The 19,287-nt window shown below is 37.6% G+C and overlaps 1 protein-coding gene across 6 annotated transcripts in view; it reads left to right on the top strand.

The window, feature by feature from the left end:
• The window catches only part of NKAIN2 (sodium/potassium transporting ATPase interacting 2), a 1,179,899-nt gene that overhangs the window by 342,273 nt on the left and 818,339 nt on the right, over nt 1-19,287 (top strand). For 2 of the 6 annotated variants that reach the window (XM_086317031.1, XM_086317029.1), the window contains one exon: nt 7,643-8,087. The exons of the other annotated variants lie outside the window; for them this stretch is intronic. The gene's annotated coding sequence lies outside the window, so the exon portion shown is untranslated. Of the gene's footprint in view, nt 1-7,642; nt 8,088-19,287 lie in introns of those variants that run through there. 6 annotated transcript variants of the gene reach the window in all.

Raw genomic sequence — 19,287 nt, 5'->3', positions numbered from 1 at the left:
CCTTCTTGAGATTCTATGAGAAAAAGAGGAGCATTCACTCCCTATCCACTTGCAAAAATCAAGGCTCAGAGATCAAAACACATAGAAATTGGCATGTCTGGAACGAAAGTCAAAGTAATTGTACTGTAATCAACAAGAATATTTTTGCATCAAGAAAAGTTTACTTGAAGAGAATATAGCAAGATTTACAAGCATTTCCCCAATGTTCATAGAAAAAGAAATTTGCTAAAATTTTTGCTAAACTTGCTGAGAAACCCAAAGAGCATTTTTCACCAAAAAGCAGTGTCACAGCAGGTAAATGCTGTGATCAGAGTTCAAAATTTGTTAAAAGGAGACTCACACCAGGATCTGCCGTATCAATTTTCTCCGTGCATTTTATAAGTGAATTAGAGATGCTGTAAATAGTGTATTTTGTAGTGACCATCTGACACAGGGTCCTCCTCTGTGATCAGAAAGCAAACTCAGGAAGAGACTTAAAAAATAAGATTATGGTTACAGTTCAGTAAGTTACGGTCATTAGTTGGAAATCATATTTATGTGACAGTGGAGATTTTTAATGCAACTACAGAATTTAAAATCCATAAGTTTCCCATGGTTTACTTCTGACAGAACATTTGAAAATTATGATTTATGCTAAAGAGAAACAATCCTGAATTTGACCTTCAACAAAAATGTGTTAAATGACAAGTTAAATAATTTATTAAATTATATACATGGTAAGCATATTTACAGAATATATTTCAATCCTGAACTGGCTGGAGGAGTAGGCAAGTTTGAAGAATAGGAGTGAGTGGCTTTGTGCATCTGGCAGGTGCATACTTGGGCTATAGTCTCGGATCTGCCCACGTCTGGCTTGGTATCCTTGGTGTGTGGTTCATTTTGTTGAACTCTACTCTTTATGTGTAAGTAATGATATTTATAAATACTTTATATGGTTTTAAGAGGATTCAGTGTCAAAGGGTGATATATGTCAGGCACTACTTCAGGTGCATATGATGCTTACAGGTATAAACAAGGATACCTGCCCTCCTGGAGGTTTTGTACATCAAGAATTCTACAAAGTGTCTAGCATGAATGCTTAATATGTTTTATATGTGAATAAGAGATTATGTTTAGCCAATATGCTTTTCCTTTTATGGCAGAAAATGGTTATTTTACCTCCTCCAATGAAATTAATTTACATCTTCCAATTTTTTTCTGGATGCAAGTACCAAATTTAAGGCATTGTATTCTTTCTTCTAGGTAGTCTGCATTCATGATAAACACTGTCAGTGTCTTTGCATTTAAAGGGTAAAATAATTTTCAGACCCTTCAGTTTTCAGATAGGATAAGAAATTTCATCATTATAGGTCAATAGTATTACATTGGTGCAATCACCACTTCCAAATTTAGAGAAATATTTGATGCTCAAAAGACTCAATTGATTTTAAATTACTGATCATCATAGGTATTTTCACATCTGTTCCAAGTGTTGCCTTATCCCTCTCTAGCACTCAGCTCATGTAAAGATGTCATGATAATGATTGGACTTTTGCTTTGAAAATGTGTGGAGTCAAATGGCAAAATATATAAATTTCACATGATTTTGGGGGGGAATCTATATTCATGGGCAGATTGCCTGATTTTCTGGAGAAGTCACTGATATTAGACATGACAGTAAGGAGCTGGAGAGAGCTAAATAACTTCAAAACATACTGTAAACCATATGTCATTTTGGTATAAATATTTGGTTTTTTTCCTTCTTGTCTTGCTTCATGTGGATATTGTAGATACTTTCCTTGTTTGTATTTTATTGACAGTGCCTATTACCAAGTGTATGTACCACAGTTTAAGCTTTTTAAAGTCAATCCAAGGTGTATAGATAAAATATAGATGTATAGATGCTGGACATTAGTACAGACAGATCCCATGGACATTAAAAGAATAATAAAGGGATACTGTAAACAACTCTGTAGCCACAAATTTGATAACTTAGATGAAATGGACCAATTCCTTGAAAGACATAGTTTGCCAAAACTCACACAAAGAGAAAACAGACAACCTAAATAGACATATATCTATAACAAAAATTGAATAAATAATTAATAACCCATCAAAACAGAAAGCATCAGGCCCAGGTGGGTTCACTGATGAATTCTATCAAACACTGAGGGACAATGTTATAATAATTCCCTATAGTCTCTTGAAAAGATAAGAGCAGAGGGAATACTTCCTAACTCTTAATATGAGGGCAGCTTTACTCTAATACCAAAACCAAAGACATTATAAGAAAGCTATAGACTGATGTCTTTCATGAACATAGATGTAAAAATTTTCAACAAAATACTAGGAAATCAAACCCAACAATATATAAAAAAATTACATGCCACAACCAAGTCGCATTTATCTCAGATATGCAAGAACATTTCAACATTTGAAAATCAGTTAATATAACCCATAAAATTAACAGGCAAAAGAAGAAACACATGATCCTATCAGTAGATGCAGTAAAAGCATTGAACAAATCCAACACTCATTCATGATTAAAAACTCTCAGCAAAAGAGGAACAGAAGGGAACTTCCTCAGCTTGATAAAGAACATCTACAAAATCCTTCAGCTAATATTATACTTAATGGTGAAAAATTTGAAGCTTTCCCACTAAGCTCAGAACAAGGCCGAGTTGCTCTCTCTCATCACTTCTGAACATCTTTCTGGAAATTCTAATGAAGTGAGATAAGGGAAACCAGAGAGTGTACAGACTGGGAAGGAAGAAATAAGACAGTCTTATTTTCAGGTGACAGAATTGTCTATGTAGAAAATTCAAAAGAAATGACCAAAAACCAAAAACCTCCTAGAACATATTAGCAGTGGGTAGGGGAGGAAGGGATGAATAGGCAGAGCACAGAGCATTTTCAGGGCAGTGAAACTGTTCTGTGTGATACTGTAGTGGTAGATACATAGCATTATAAATTATCCAGATCGTAGAATGTCCAACACCAAGAGTGAACCCCAGTATAAACCACAGACTTTAAGTGATAATGACATGATTTATCAATACGAGTTCAGTGATTGTCACAAATGTGCCACTGTGGCTGGGGATGTTGATGGGGGTGATGGCGGAGGTGTACATGTGCTGGGGCAGGGGAGATATGGGAACTCTGGATTTTCAGTTCCGTTTTCCTGTGAATCTAAAACTGCTCTAAAGAATAATGTATTTATTTTAAAAAGCACAACTGCTTCTGTAATAGTAGTCAAAGAGTGCCACATAAAAATTCCATATGCTGTGTTTAACTCGAGTATCTTAGCCAAATCCGCATACCTTATTAGTTGCATTAGTCATGAAGAGTTGGCATGTGACTTCCTTTGGGGGAAATGCTTTAGTTATACTCTGATATCATACACAGCTGAGAATGTTAGTTAACACTCTTTGAAGATTTTATTACGGTGGAACCAGCTTCATTCTCCTATCCCAGTGGAATCCAAATCTGTGCAATTTAAGTATTTACCAGTTATTAGAGAGTGTTTATATTACATGCATTCTAAGTTTCGCTTTCCAGCTCCTTTCAGAGTAAGCAGTATATATTACAGTCACATATCCTTAAAAGCAGTTGTAGTAAAGCAGGTGAGTCACATAAAGTTGCCAAAAGTCTCTGTGGCAAAGACATGTGTCCTGCAGAAAAATAAATTCAGTTATTTGTGAAGACAGTCTTTCAGATGTGTCTGCTACAGATGGCAATTCAAAACACTGACAAGTAGCTCAGCTTAAGGAAATGGGAAATTGACATTGATCACAGAACAATATTAATCAGTTTAATCACTTGTAAATCACCTACTACCAGTTTGGTTACTAAAGAGGTTTTCTTTGTTCCTAAAAAATGATTTAACTCTCACCTGCTCAGTACAGTCATCTCTAGTCCCATTGTTTCCTGTAGCAAATAATAGAACCTGATCAAAGCAGTTAATACAGAAAATACTCAATGATTTAAGCAGAATCCATAAGAAGAAAATGATATTGATATATTGATTGGCTACTTATGATAATGAGTTTACTTACATATGGTACATTATTTATTACCATTATTTATTTATCAAAAACATATTGTTATTGTTGAATTGCTCAGTCATGTCTGACTTCTTGCGACCCCATAGACTGTAGCCCTCCAGGGTCCTCTGTCCGTGGAATTTCCCAGGCATGAACACTGGAGTGTGTTGCCATTTCCTTTTCCAATCAAAAGCATATAGTAAGATTTAAATGCTAAAACCTTCTGAACTCACATGTATAATGTTCTTGAGTTTATAAAATTAACAAATACGTACAAAATTATATTATTTATTTTGTTTCATTAGCATTAGAAATGGAGAAGGCAATGACATCCCACTCCAGTACTCTTGCCTGGAAAATCCCATGGACGGAGGAGCCTGGTAGGCTGCAGACCATGGGGTCGCGAAGAGTTGGACACGACTGAGCGACTTCACTTTTCCCTTTCATGCATTGGAAAAGGAAATGGCAGCCCACTCCAGTGTTCTAGCCTGGAGAATCCCAGGGACGGGGGAGCCTGGTGGGCCGCCGTCTATGGGGTCGCACAGAGTTGGACACGACTGAAGCGACTTGGCAGCAGCAGCAGCAGCAGCATTAGAAAAGTTTTCATATGACTTCATTTTAGTATAATGGTGGGAAATGTTGTCATAGATATTCCCTATAGGACTTTTGCAAATACAGGACTTGAACTTTTTAAAAATATTTTTGATTTTGTCAAGAAATGTTAAATGTTTGAAGTAACCTATGATATAATAATTTTCATTGAGTATAAAACAAAATGAGTCACCACTGATTTCATTGATATATAGTATCTCCTTTGGGACCAATTTCTTTTGAAATTGACACTCAGATTAGTTACTCTAGAGTTAACTGGTAATGTGCACTATACTTGATTAACTGTGGTACACAGTTGTAGCCTGCTTCTTCAGAATGGACTATCTATAATGGTATGAATTACCTAGAAGTCACCTTGATTGTCAATGTCAATATAGAGGGACAGAGTTAATTTAAGATAATCATATATTATTTTTATTATAAAATTAATGGTGTACTTTATGTGTTGAATTTTAGCAGAATATATAGATTGATTTTTTTTTTTTTGGAGGAGTGGGGATAAGTTCACATGAACTTAGTCGGAATGAATGAAGTGATTGACATACTTTCATAAGAAATGTGTAGACACCCATCTCAAATGCAGAGTTTTGAAAAAATTCCTATGACATACTCCATGTTGATCTAATGACATTTTAAACTTATATATACTTATTGTACAATTGTGATGTTAGTGACAAAATTAATCAAATAAAGGTAGGATGTTATCACTCGGTTGCTACTTACAAAATGTATTCAGCAGGAGCTATATAACAAGTTAGATCACTTCGTGGTTGTCTTATTTTCCTTTTTCATCAATTCTACTCAACAGGCATTTACCAAGCACTAAATTTGAACATGTCTCAGTTCTAACTTAGCAAATTAGTGAGTGGATCTTAGAGTTGTGGTCTGATACCTTGAATTCTTTTGCATCTAGTAACTCAGGTTGAGGATTCCTGCTGGCAGACATTGATCTTTCCTGTTATGTGTCTTTATAATCTTTTCTTAGCTCTCCTTTCATGTATCATTTTGCCCATGTCATTTTAACCCAAACCTCCTTCTCCACCTTATTGGGAGCCCGAGTGCTTCACCAGTGTGTCATATATTCCTCTTGCTCTGTGTTCTTATTTTGGTGGTTCCCCCTTTCTAGACTATGTTCTCTCTTGAGTATATTCTGTCTCCATATAACCAAATCAAGGCACAGGACAATCAAGGCAGAATTCTGCAAAGAATTCCTTAACACCAGCTGCCTGCCTTTCTCCCCTAGGCCAAAGAGATTGGCCATTTATCTGGGTCCCCACATGACTTCAATTATACACATTTAGCACACTCTGTGATCATAAAACGTGTTTGCTATGCACTACTTGTCAGCCACTACCTTTATCTTGGCTAATTCTCAATAACAAAGTTATTACTTCGTTATTACGAAGTTAATACTCTTTAGCTTCTTTTTTATGCATTAGAAATATGAGTTACACAGTTAGTCTAAATTCCCAGAGTTAGTCAGCTCTTAAAGTGGCCGAGTCGTCTTTCAAACCCAAGAATTTGCTTTCTGAATCAGCCCTTCTAACCACTATTCTCTTGTGTATCTGCAAGCTGTATTACAGGTAGTTAATATGTATACTCCCTTAACACCTTCCTTTCCCCACCTCAGTGTTGATTTTCTTAAGTTCAGAGACTGCATTTATATTCCTGATGTTCAAACTATACTAACCAGTGTTTAATAGATGCTTTGTAAATACTTGCAGAATGGTTGTCAAACAGGCAAGCTACAAGTGTGCTGGGTCTTATAAGGTTACTTTAGTAATCTTGTTCTGAGAAGTTTATAGAAATCTTGCTTTTGCCTCCAGCTCTTCTAAGCATAACAGAAACATAAAACAGAAACTTAAGCTGCTAAAATTTTGATACAGAGGAGGAGGGTCAAAAGATCTGTAATCTGAAAAAAAGAAATAGCTTCAGGATATTAAATACTAGCAGCAAAAATTTAGCATGTGTGTGGTGGGGTATAAATTTTCTGACTGAAATAATTTTGGTATAATGGGATAAAAGTTATAAGAAGACATAGCACCTCTTGTGTAACTTAATAATGTAGCTTTCACCCAGTTGCAGGTGGTCTGAGAATTGTCCATCAAGAAGCAGGAGACAGGTTAAATGACCATTGCTCCAGTGGTTGAACCAGAGCTTCCAATTCAACACCTCTCAAAATCTAAACTCTATTGTATATTTGGGCTTCTTGGTGTCTCAGATGTTAAAGAATCTGCCTGCAGTGTGGGAGACCAGGGTTTGATCCCTGGAGAAGGGAATGGCTATCCACTCTTGTGAGCCAAGACCTGCCACTTAATAACTCTGCAAATTACTTAGCTTCACCTCAGTGAAACCAGGGCAAAGACACAGCCTACTTCAGGGTTTTTTGTTAAGATAAAGTCATAGGACACTCATAAAGTACTCAGCATATTGCCTGTACATATTACTTTCTAAACTATAATACTTAGCGTATTAACCTGTAAAAAGTGAATAACAAATTAACCTCATAGAGTTATTTGAAGAATTAAATGAGACAATGAACATAAGACATATAAGACTATGCCTGGCATGTAAGCTGTAAACAAATGGTAGCTATAAGCCATTATATTAGCAGATAAACATTCATAAGTTCTTCCAATTGCACAGTTCTTTAAGTTTGAGTCATAACAATTTAATAGCCTATTACATTTTAAATACAGTTTTGAATTGAAAATTAGTATAACACATTACTATGAGTGTTGATATGGTTTATGTGTCCAAAACTAAAAATAAAAAGGCAAACAAATTGGATGTGAAGTAAATATTAAATTGATTTTAAGTGAAACCTAAGCAAAGCATTGTGACGTCTAAGGAAGCTGTATGCTACATTAGAGTAACGAGACCACATTACAATCCACCGGACCAAATGAGTAACCCCAAGCTATGAATTAGGAAGATTATTTTTCTTAAAAAAGCTTTCAAGTTGTACACTTTATTTATTTTTTAATTTGCATTTTTTTGTCACACAGAATGTGGGATCTTAGTTTCCTGACCAGGAATCAAACCTGTGCCCCCTGCATTGGAAGTGGAGAGTCTTAACCACAAGACCACCAAGGAAGTCCCAAATTAGGAAGATTATTAAAGCAGGCACATAACACTTGCATGAAAAATGTGAGATATGATGGCAAGAATCTTCCTTTAAGGATATAATCTAGTTTATCCATATGTTTGCATGCATCCGTATGTTTATCTCAAGGAATGTGAATGTGTAAGTGAAAGAGATGAGATTTGAAACTATATATATGTTTTTAAATATATTATATATATCTACATATTAGTAGAACTGCCTATATAAATAATGGGAAAACTGAGTTTTATATATACATATACACATATACACTGTGTTTCTTCCAGTCCAGTGTTTCTCATGATGTACTCTATATATAAGTTAAATAAACAGGGTGACAATATAAAGCCTTGACAATCTCCTTTTCCTATTTGGAATCAGTCTGTTGTTCCATGTCCAGTTCTAACTGCTGCTTCCTGACCTGCATACAAATTTCTCAAGAGGCAGATCAGGTGGTCTGGTATTCCCATCTCTTTCAGAATTTTCCACAGTTTATTGTGATCCACACAGTCAAAGGCTTTGGCATAGTCAATAAAGCAGAAATAGATGCTTTTCTGGAACTCTCGTGCTTTTTCCATGATCCAGCGCATGTTGGCAATTTGATCTCTGGTTCCTCTGCCTTTTCTAAAACCAGCTTGAACATCAGGAAGTTCACGGTTCACATATTGCTGAAGCTTGGCTTGGAGAATTTTGAGCATTACTTTACTAGCGTGTGAGATGAGTGCAATTGTGCAGTAGTTTGAGCATTCTTTGGCATTGCCTTTCTTTAGGATTGGAATGAAAACTGACCTTTTCCAGTCCTGTGGCCACTGGTGAGTTTTCCAAATTTGCTGGCAGATTGAGTGCAGCATTTTCACAGAATCATCTTTCAGGATTTGGAATAGCTCAACTGGAATTCCATCACCTCCACTGGCTTTGTTCGTAGTGATGCTTTCTAAGGCCCACTTGACTTCACATTCCAGGATGTCTGGCTCTAGGTCAGTGATCACACCACTGTGATTATCTACGTCGTGAAGATCTTTTTTGTACAGTTCTTCTGTGTATTCTTGCCATCTCTTCTTAATATCTTGTGCTTCTGTTAGGTCCATACCATTTCTGTCCTTTATCGAGCCCATCTTTGCATGAAATGTTCCTTTGGTATCTCTGATTTTCTTGAAAAGATCTCTAGTCTTTCCCATTCTATTGTTTTCCTCTATTTCTTTGCATTGATCACTGAGGAAGGCTTTCTTATCTCTTCTTGCTATTCTTTGGAACTCTGCATTCAGATGTTTATATCTTTCCTTTTCTCCTTTGCTTTTTGCTTCTCTTCTTTTCACAGCTATTTGTAAGGCCTCCCCAGACAGCCATTTTGCTTTTTTGCATTTCTTTTCCATGGGGATGGTCTTGATCCCTGTCTCCTGTACAATGTCACGAACCTCATTCCATAGTTCATCAGGCACTCTATCTATCAGATCTAGGCCCTTAAATCTATTTCTCACTTCCACTGTATAATCATAAGGGATTTGACTTAGGTCATACCTGAATGGTCTAGTGGTTTTCCCTACTTTCTTCAATTTAAGTCTGAATTTGGCAATAAGGAGTTCATGGTGTGAGCCATAGTCAGTTCCTGGTCTTGAAGAAACACAAGCTGGAATCAAGATTGCCGGGAGAAATATCAATAACCTCAGATATGCAGATGACACCACCCTTATGGCAGAAAGTGAAGAGGAACTCAAAAGCCTCTTGATGAAAGTGAAAAAGGAGAGTGAAAAAGTTGGCTTAAAGCTCAACATTCAGAAAACGAAGATCATGGCATCCGGTCCCATCACTTCATGGGAAATAGATGGGGAAACAGTGGAAACAGTGTCAGACTTTATTTTTCTGGGCTCCAAAATCACTACAGATGGTGACTGCAACCATGAAATTAAAAGACGCTTACTCCTTGGAAGGAAAGTTATGTCCAACCTAGATATCATATTCAAAAGCAGAGACATTACTTTGCCAACAAAGATTCATCTAGTCAAGGCTATGGTTTTTCCTGTGGTCATGTATGGGTGTGAGAGTTGAACTGTGAAGAAGGCTGAGTGCCGAAGAATTGATGCTTTTGAACTGTGGTGTTGGAGAAGACTCTTAAGAGTCCCTTGGACTGCAAGGAGATCCAACCAGTCCATTCTGAGGGAGATCAGCTCTGGGATTTCGTTGGAAGGAATGATGCTAAAGCTGAAACTCCAGTACTTTGGCCACCTCACGCGAAGAGTTGACTCATTGGAAAAGACTCTGATGCTGGAAGGGATTGGGGGCAAGAGGAGAAGGGGATGACAGAGGATGAGATGGCTGGATGGCATCACTGACTCAATGGACGTCTCAGTGAACTCCAGGAGTTGGTGATGGACAGGGAGGCCTGGCGTGCTGCGATTTATGGGGTTGCCAAGAGTCGGACACGACTGAGTGACTGATCTGATCTGATCTGATACACATATACATACACGTACATATATATATATATATATATACACACACATTTATATATGCATATATACACATATTTATATATGCGTATGCATGTATTCATATAAATATATATATATAAATAAATAGATATACACACATATTTATGTATGCTGTGCTGTGCTTAGTTGCTTAGTTGTATCTGACTCTCTGTAACCTCATGGACTGTAGCCTGCCACGCTCCTCTGACCATGGAATTGTCTAGGCAAGAATACTTGAGTGGGTTGCTGTACCCTCCTCCAGGGGATCTTCTTAACCCAGGGATCGAACCCAGGTCTCCCACATTGCAGGTAGATTCTTTACTAGCTGAGCTACCAGGGAAGCCTATATTATATGTATGTATATATATATGTCAGAGAAGACAATGGCACCCCACTCCAGTACTCTTGCCTGGAAAATCCATGGACGGAGGAGCCTGGTGGGCTGCAGTCCATGGGGTCGCTAAGAGTTGGATATAACTAAAGCGACTTAGCAGCAGCAGCAGTATATGTGTGTGTGTGTGTGTGTGTGTATAAAATTTCTGAATGTTGTTTTTCCATCAAAGGGGAGAATCTGAAACTATTTTTTCTACAAATTGAATGTTTAGAATAGAATGCCATCGAATTCTGAATCATTTACTGTATGCCAGTCATCTACTGTCTCAGAGGGAGTGCCCCGCTGAGGCAGTTCCCCCTACTAAATGTCCTCCCACCCTGGAGCATCACCTCAGTAATCCATTTAATGTTAGATTGCTGACTCTCACAAGTGATGTTTATGTCTCATCACTTATTTTCAGTGGCTCCCTTTTCATGTGCATTGAAGTCTGTCTCTTCTGTCTTTGACACTTCCTCCGTCTTGTTCTTTCCCATATCACGGCCAAATCTTAACATTTCTTTTCACCTTAAACCTACTTCAGTCAATGATCTCATGTGTAAACTCCTTCAGGGCATCTTATTCCCTTCCACCTAACACTCTTCACATGTTTGCATTTTAATTTTCCTAGTACTGTGTGCTTTGTTTATCTTAAATGTCAATCTTTTGCTTTTAAAAGAATCTGCATACTTAGTCGCTCAGCTGAGTTTGGCTCTTTGCCTCTTTGCACGTTGTACTTGCCAGACTCCTCTGTCCATGGAATTCTCCAGGCAAGAATACCGGAGTGGGTTGCCGTTTCCTTCTCCAGGGGATCTTCTCAACCCAGGGACTGAACCCGTGTCTTCTGCATTGCAGGCAGATTCTTTACCTGCTGAGCCATCAGGGAAGCCCTTAAGAGTTTTGTCTTCTTCATGTCTGCCTGCCACATGCCCTCTTACCTCAAGTGTTTTTTTGAAGGAATCAAAATAGGATTTACAAACTTTGAAGTTTGATTGCCTACATTTTACATTTAGGTCTTGCCCAAGGTGTGAGAAATTGAAAAGACCATCTTTGTGATTGGTTTCATCTCCAGACATAACGAGATCCTGCAAAGATCATCAGAGGTTAGAAAATATATAAGGAACCATTTTCTGTAAAAGTACTTTAATGACCATTATAATTTACCATCTTTTATAATCCCTTTGCTGTTGATTTTCAAAAGACTTTAAAGACAGTATTAAAAGGAGTCCCTGCCCCTCCCCCATATGCCCCCCACCCCGCCCCCACTGCCAGCCCCCGACTGTGGTCTTTCCCTTCATGGAATACTATGTTAGAGTTTTGAAAGAATTGTATTACTATAAATTCTACCACTGCATAACTATCTTATTCCAGTTTACATTAATCAACTTTAGAGTGACCTTGAGTAAGCTTAATTAACCTCCTTTGGTCTCACTTTTTTCCTGATGGGGTTGAATGATATCTAAATTCCTTTCCAACTCTCATATCTTGAGCCTATTTACATAAAATTCTTTTCCACATGTGGAGTTAATCGCAGTCCTACCAGTCTGAACAATCTTGGTGTATCAGAGAAAGTTATTGAGAATTAGAAGAATTGAAAAAAAAATCACCTGAATAGGGTTGATCTCAGTAGATATAAAACTATTAACCATTTCCACATCATCAACCTCTATTGTCTTTAGCACTTTGGCTTGATTAAAGATCCCCGCCCCCAACTGATTTTTCTGCCTATTTAATCCACTTAAATTTGCATCATTTTGTTTTCTTTTATCATCACTGCTTGCAGCTTCCTGCCAGTATGAATTTTAAAATCTTATAGTTCCTAATTTTCATCTGCTTGATTCCCTCTGGATGTTTTTTAAACGTTTCCTTGAAACCATTGAACTCTACTCCCTTCAAATCTACAAGTTCAAGTGTGATTCATTATACATGTCATGGAAATGTGGATGGATGTAAGGCTAGAAAAACACACTCTTGGTCCCAGGTCAAGAAAAATTTGATATGTGTGCACAGCTTCAGATAAGCAGCTTATTGTTGTAATGATACTGCCCCAAAAGTTGGGATAAATATAATTCTGTAAATGTAGCACTCTAAAGCTGTCTTTATGCCGTCTACAGGGTCGCACAGAGTCCGACACGACTGAAGTGAAGTGACTTAGTAGCAGCGCTCTAAAGCAAGGGTCCCTAACCTCTAGGATCTAATACCTGATGATCTGGGGTGGAACTGATGTAATAATAATAGAAATAAAGCACACAATGAATGTAATATTCTTGAATTACCCCAAAACTGTCCCCCTGCTGCCTGTGGAAAAAATTGTCTTGCATGAAACCAGTCCCTGTTGCCAAAAAGGTTGGGGACAGCTGCTCTCACGGCACACTACCTCGGTTCACATCCAATATTCACTACTCGCAAGCTTTGTGACTTTGAGCATGTTCCTTAACCTGTATCTCATAGGTTTGCTGCTGCTGCTGCTGCTGCTGCTGCTAAGTCACTTCAGTTGTGTCCGACTCTGTGCGATCCCATAGAAGGCTGCCCACCAGGCTCCTCCGTCCTTGGGGTTCTCCAGGCAAGAACACTGGAGTGGGTTGCCATTTCCTTCTCCAATGCAGGAAAGTGAAAAGTGAAAGTGAAGTCGCTCAGTCGTGTCTGACTCCTAGTGACCCCATGGACTGCAACCTACCAGGCTCCTCCGTCCATGGGATTTTCCAGGCAAGAGTACTGGAGTGGGGTGCCATTGCCTTCTCCGCATAGGATTGTTACAAAGGTTAAATAGTGACATATGGTAAAGCAACTAAAGTTGCACCTTGTACATAGTATATCTTCCTCAACAAATGTTCACTTACTATTCTTAACAAATTCAGAGATTTTTAGAGTAGTTCTTTCTCAAATGGTAAAGAATCTGCCTGCGTTGCAAGAGACTTGGGTTCAGTCCCTGGGTCGGGAAGATTCCCTGGGGAAGGAAATAGCAACCCACTCCAGTATTCATGCCTGGAAAATTTTATGGATGCAGGAGCCTGGCAGGCTACAGTCCATGGGGCCACAAAGAGTTGGACATGACTGAGCGACTAACACTTTTATGTAGACAATGTGGGAAAGATAGCATCCTTATTTCCCTAAGATTCAGAAATGCACACTCTTTGGCATACCTGTCTAATATATGAGTTTAAATAAATGAAAGTTCAGGTACATATTTTAAGCAAAATTTATAAAATGAGAATATTTATTATATTATTTTCCTTAGTCTATAGGTACCCTAAAGAATAGGGAGATGCCAAACCATGTGAAGGAGGCTATTGTAGCTATTAAGATGAGAATCCCTGCCACCTCACTCCAGCTACATTGCAAAAAAAATATATCAAAAGGAAAGAACATGAAGGAAAAGGATTGTTTTTAGCAGCATCTGTTTTCTAAGATTTGCCTTGCCTAAAAGAACAAAATTATAGAAATCAATATTCTTGGGATTTTAAGGGCCTGACTTTAACTGAGAAGCATGTCATTTGATATATGGAACTGGGTTTTTATCTTTCTCGTGCTTCACTCTGTCTGGACAGAGCTGTAGATGATCTCAGCCCATCTCATTAAAGCTATGATGCAGGTTTGTTGCTTGTTGTGATCTACCAGCATAAGCTTAAGAAATGTTTACTTTCTCCTTTTGTGAATATTACATTACTTTTTATTTCTACTAACGTTCTACGACTTAACATGCTATTAGAGAACTAGAAATTTATTTTCTAGCTTTTTCATATGCTTGAGGTTCTTTTCTTCATATATATAAAAAATTATTTGAGGATCCGAGCCTTATCTTGTATGTCCTTTGTGGTCAGTCACTTCAGTCATATCTAACTCTTTGTGACTCTATGGACTGTAACCTGTCAGGCTCCTCTCTCCATGGGATTCTCCAGGCAAGAATATAGGGGAGGATTGCTATGCCCTCCTCCAGGGGATCTTACCTGCCCAAGGATCAAATCCAGGTCTCCAGTGTCTCCTGCATTGTAGGTAGATTCTTTACCTGCTGGGCCATCGTGGAAACCCATATATGCCTTTAAAACCTCTCTTATTTCTTCCCCAAATCCTATGATATTTTTTAGTTAACATTTGATTTTTTAAAAAATCAGCATAGTAATTATCTTTAATGTTTCTTGTGTGCGTGGGCGTGTGTGCACTCAGTTGTGTCTAACTCTTTGCAACTCCATGGACTATAGCCCGCCTGGTTCCTCTGTCCATGGAATTTTCCAGGCAGAGATATTGGAGCAGGTTGCCATTTCCTCCTCCAGGAGATCTTCCTGACCCAGGGATCAAACCTATGTTTCCTGCATCTCCTACACTGGCAGGAGGGTTCTTTACCACTGAGCCAACCAGGGTAAACTCTGTCTTTGCATTGATTCCCAGGACAGTCATGGGATTAAAAAAAAAAAAGAAAGAAAATCTACAGGACTCTACACATCAGATAATCTTCCTTCCTCCTAGCTAAGAATGATGTCATATCACCTCAATAGTTGAAAAAGAGTCGTAATAAACAAAACATGTTGGCTAGACGATTCTGAACTTTTTAACATGCTTAGGTAATGTTGGCAGATTTATTTAATCTAATTTTATAGATACTGGGTGTTTTTCTTATTTTAAGCATACACTTGTTAATAAGACTTATGCAGATCATGGGTTTCCCAGGTGGTGCTAGTGGTAAAGAACTGCCTGTCAATGCAGAAGACAAAAGAGCCAAGAGTTTGATCCCTCGGTGGGGAAGATCCCCTGGAGGAAGCCATGGCAACCCACTCCAGTATTCTTGCCTGGGAAAGTCCATGGACAGAGGAGCCTGGCAGGTCCATGGGGTCACAGTTGGACATGACTGAAGTGACCTAGCACACACACATGCATGCAGATCACAATGTAGCAAGAGCCTACAATCTTGTAATGTATTTTGAATTCACATAAGTCTTAATAGTTCTCGTTAAAAAAATTGTGATTACTTACATGTAATTATTTTGAATTGAATGTTAGTATCATTATGTTATTATAAAAATATGTATACCACCTTTCAAAAGTATACATGAATAGAATCATTTAAGCAGAATGTACTCAAGTTACACTCAAATGTATGTTTCATTTTCTGCATAATTTTGATGAATATACTAGACCTTGAGTTTTTCTGATAGTGTATTTCACTTAGTAAGTATACAAACTTCCATTAGATCAACTCTATGACTATATGTTAAATACCTCCCTGGGGCCTCCTTTTTAATTTTATTGCTTTGTAACATCATATGAAGTGATAATATTTTTCAACAAGCTGGTTTGCATTAAACATCAAGCTTACTCATTCCCCTGAGTCCTGTTAAATACACTGTTTTATTATAACAGCTGGGCTAATGGTTGAATATCCGAATCTGAAGTTACTTTATCTTTGTATCCATATATGGATGTGATAGTGTCTATGTGTATATCCCTGGGCCCAGGGATGCCTTTGTTGTGACTGATTTGGGGGAATATCTTATTAACCTAAGAAAATCAGGTAAATTATTCCTCTGAGAGCAAGGAGTGAAGAGTGGCAAGCAAAACCGTAGGAAAACCTTGGAACAAGGAAACATTGATCTAATGAAGTGAATAATAGTTTTCACATGAATAAGTAATTGCAGCATCTAGTTACTACACTGTTTGATTGCACAGACTGAGGTAAAATTTCACAGCTACAGGATTTTCATTGCATTTCCTATAATGTGATATTTTGCAAAATACTGTACAGGACAGCCAAACATTATCAGTCAAACGGAATTGTTAAAGGACAGTCATTTCCTTCTCCCTTTATCTTGTTGAAATCTGGCCATTCTGTGTCCTAATTGGAAACGTTTTCTCTCAAAGGAGCAGGCATCTGGAAACAATGCTGCTTTGATGTTTTGAGGCCAGAGTATATGAATGCCTATAAACCTCCCTGCTCTGGGGACCTTCCCTTCTTACACTTTCGTTTTCCTAATTCTAAATTGTTTTTAGTTAAAGTTAAACACTGTGCTGTTCTACAGCTTCGATCCTATTATTTCTGAAAATTCTTAGGAAAAATTTCTTAACCTTTTAAGGCTTATCCCATGTTCATCTTCCCCAGTAGCCCTTTGGTGAACTCCAGACTCAGCTGTAGATGCATTCTCTAACATTCCACTCGTGCTGTTAAAATAATCTGTCATGCGTTTGCTTTCTTTACTAGGCTTTTTAGCCCAGCACCTAATAGAGCAGTTTCTTATTCTTATTTAGACTTTCATAAATGTTTGTTGTGCTGAATGTGATTTAGGAGAATAAAGTTCCTGACAGGACAGCTAAACAATAAAGCATGTTTCTGTTGCTAACAGTGTATGTTTGAGATTGTAGAAGCCTTTAAGATCAAGGACAACAGAGAACGTTCAATGAAGTTATCTTTAGTTTTCCTTGTAGAATATAAGTGACAGTTTAACTTAAACTGAAATAAATGTAAATTTCATAGTTTTTCAATGTTAAACAATTGTTTTTCAAATTAGAATCTAGTAGATATTTTTGCTATTTGCTGAAATTTAAGTTTATTCATAAGTGCCCCAATTGCTCAGCCGTTAGCTGTGTGCAGTTGGCAAGTGTGTCTCCTTACGCCAGAAGAGTGGACGGTAATGCTAGGTGAGGCCAGCAGCCTGCCTAAACGTCAGAAAAAATGAGGAGCTGATAATCCTGCATGTGGAAATGCTGACACATAACTTATAGCCTTCTGCTTTAGACACTAATTTTTAAAACATTGGGCATGTTTTATGTGTACAGAGTTTATCCAGGACAACTATAGACTGAAAGACGCCTTACTGCAGAAGGAACTCACCTAGTCTGGTTGGCAAGACGAGGAAAGTGGCTGAGCAGACATTAAACTGAGGTCTGCTACCTGGGAAATTATTTGGCACTTTCTCAATCCTGCTGAGGGATAGACTGTACTAGATTTACCCCCTGGGTTTGTCCCCTGGAAGTGAGAAATGAGTCATGGAGAGGGATGAGACCAAGGAGATTCCGGAGCATGTTAGCCTGTTGAAAGGAGAAGGGACTGTTGAGCAAAGTGAGGAGAAAGTGTACCCTGAAAAAGATGAATAGGTTGTCTGTGTCTTTTCTATGTTGGTTATTTTCTATTTATATGCATTTATTTGAGTTTCATCATTATAATGCAAATTTAGAATTACACAGCATAATTTCCCAGGTTACTTTATATGCAGTAAGTGTAAGCTCCTTAAGGGCAGGGACTATGCTTTGTTCAAATTTCTTACACATGAGGAATGCCACAACAGAGTCAACTGTTGTTCACAAAATAGTGTGTCCTTTGTGATTCCCGTTGGACTATAACACTGAGGAATATATCACACAATCTATTTCTAGTTAGTCTCAAGAGCATGGATTTCATGGGTTTCAGACAAAGTGCCTAGGAGGAAGAGGTTCAGGATGGTCTTGTAAGACCTGGCAGTCCAGTTAATTCTTTAGTGAAGTTAAAGAAGACGAGTCTACAGAAAAAGAAATGTTCCCCCCCTTAATTATGATTATGTTTGGAAATAATACATCCAGATCCTTTTTGTTTTAAATTTTTATTTTATATTGGAGCATAGTCAACTAACAATGTTGTGCTAGTTTCAGATATGCAGCAAATTGACTCAGTTATACATGTACATGTATCTCAATAGATAGGTCCTTATGTGTTAATTTTAAATACGTGTCAATCCAAACTCCCAATCTACCCCTTCCCCACTGGTAACCATAATTTCCCTGTAAGTCTGTGAGTCTATTTTTGTTTTGTAAATGAGTTAATTTGTATCATTTTTTTTAGATTCCACATATAAACACCATCATGTAATACCTATCTTTTTGTCTGACTCATTTCATTTAGTAGGATGATCTCCATGTCCATCTATGTTACTGCAAATGGCATTATTTCATTCTTTTTAATGGCTGAGTAATATTCCACTGTATATGTGCCAAACCTTATTCATTTTTCTGTTGATGGACATTTAAATTGCTTCCATGTCTTGGCTATTGCAGACATTGAACACTGAATATTGAACATTGGGGTGCCTGTATCCTTTCAAGCCATGTTTTTCTCTGAATGTATGCTCAGGAGTGGGATTGTTGAATCGTATGGTAACTATTTTTAGTTTCTTAAGGAGCCTCCATACTGTTCTGTATTGTGGTTATACCAGTATACATTCTTAACAACAATGTAGGAACGTTCCCTTTTCTCCACACCCACTCTAGCATAGAGAATATTACAGATAAAAGATGAAACAACTGCCAAAGTCATGATTACCCTATTGCCTTGTCCTGTCATGAAAGCAAACAAAATAAATGTAGTTTTTGTTTTTAGAAAGCTAGAGGATGTACCAAATGATGCAGTAAAAACTAGAAAAAAAGTATGCTTCTTTGAAGAAAAACGCTCGCATAATAAGTGATTTATACTGTCATGCTCAGAAGCATGAGATAATGGAGTATCTATCTAATATGTGGCATGCCCTTTAGAGATGTTATCCCATTTAATTCCTACAACAATGTGAAGTAGAGATATTATTGTTTTCTGCCTTTCTAATATTTAAAGATTAGAGATGTAAGGAATTTTAATATTTTATTCATGATCACACAGCTTCTAAATGTTAAAAGTTAAATTTGATTTTAGGTTGCCTGACTCCAAAGCCCAGGTAGCCCTTTAATCGTCAAACTATATTCTCTTTAGATGGAAAG

This window comes from Bos grunniens, chromosome 9 (genome assembly GCF_055505025.1).
Source record: "Bos grunniens cultivar Pamir isolate PY7600 chromosome 9, Bosgru_T2T1.0, whole genome shotgun sequence".
Taxonomy (NCBI): domain Eukaryota; kingdom Metazoa; phylum Chordata; class Mammalia; order Artiodactyla; family Bovidae; genus Bos; species Bos grunniens.
The sequence above is the reverse complement of the archived record's forward strand: the minus strand, read 5'-3'. Positions and strand labels throughout refer to the sequence as shown.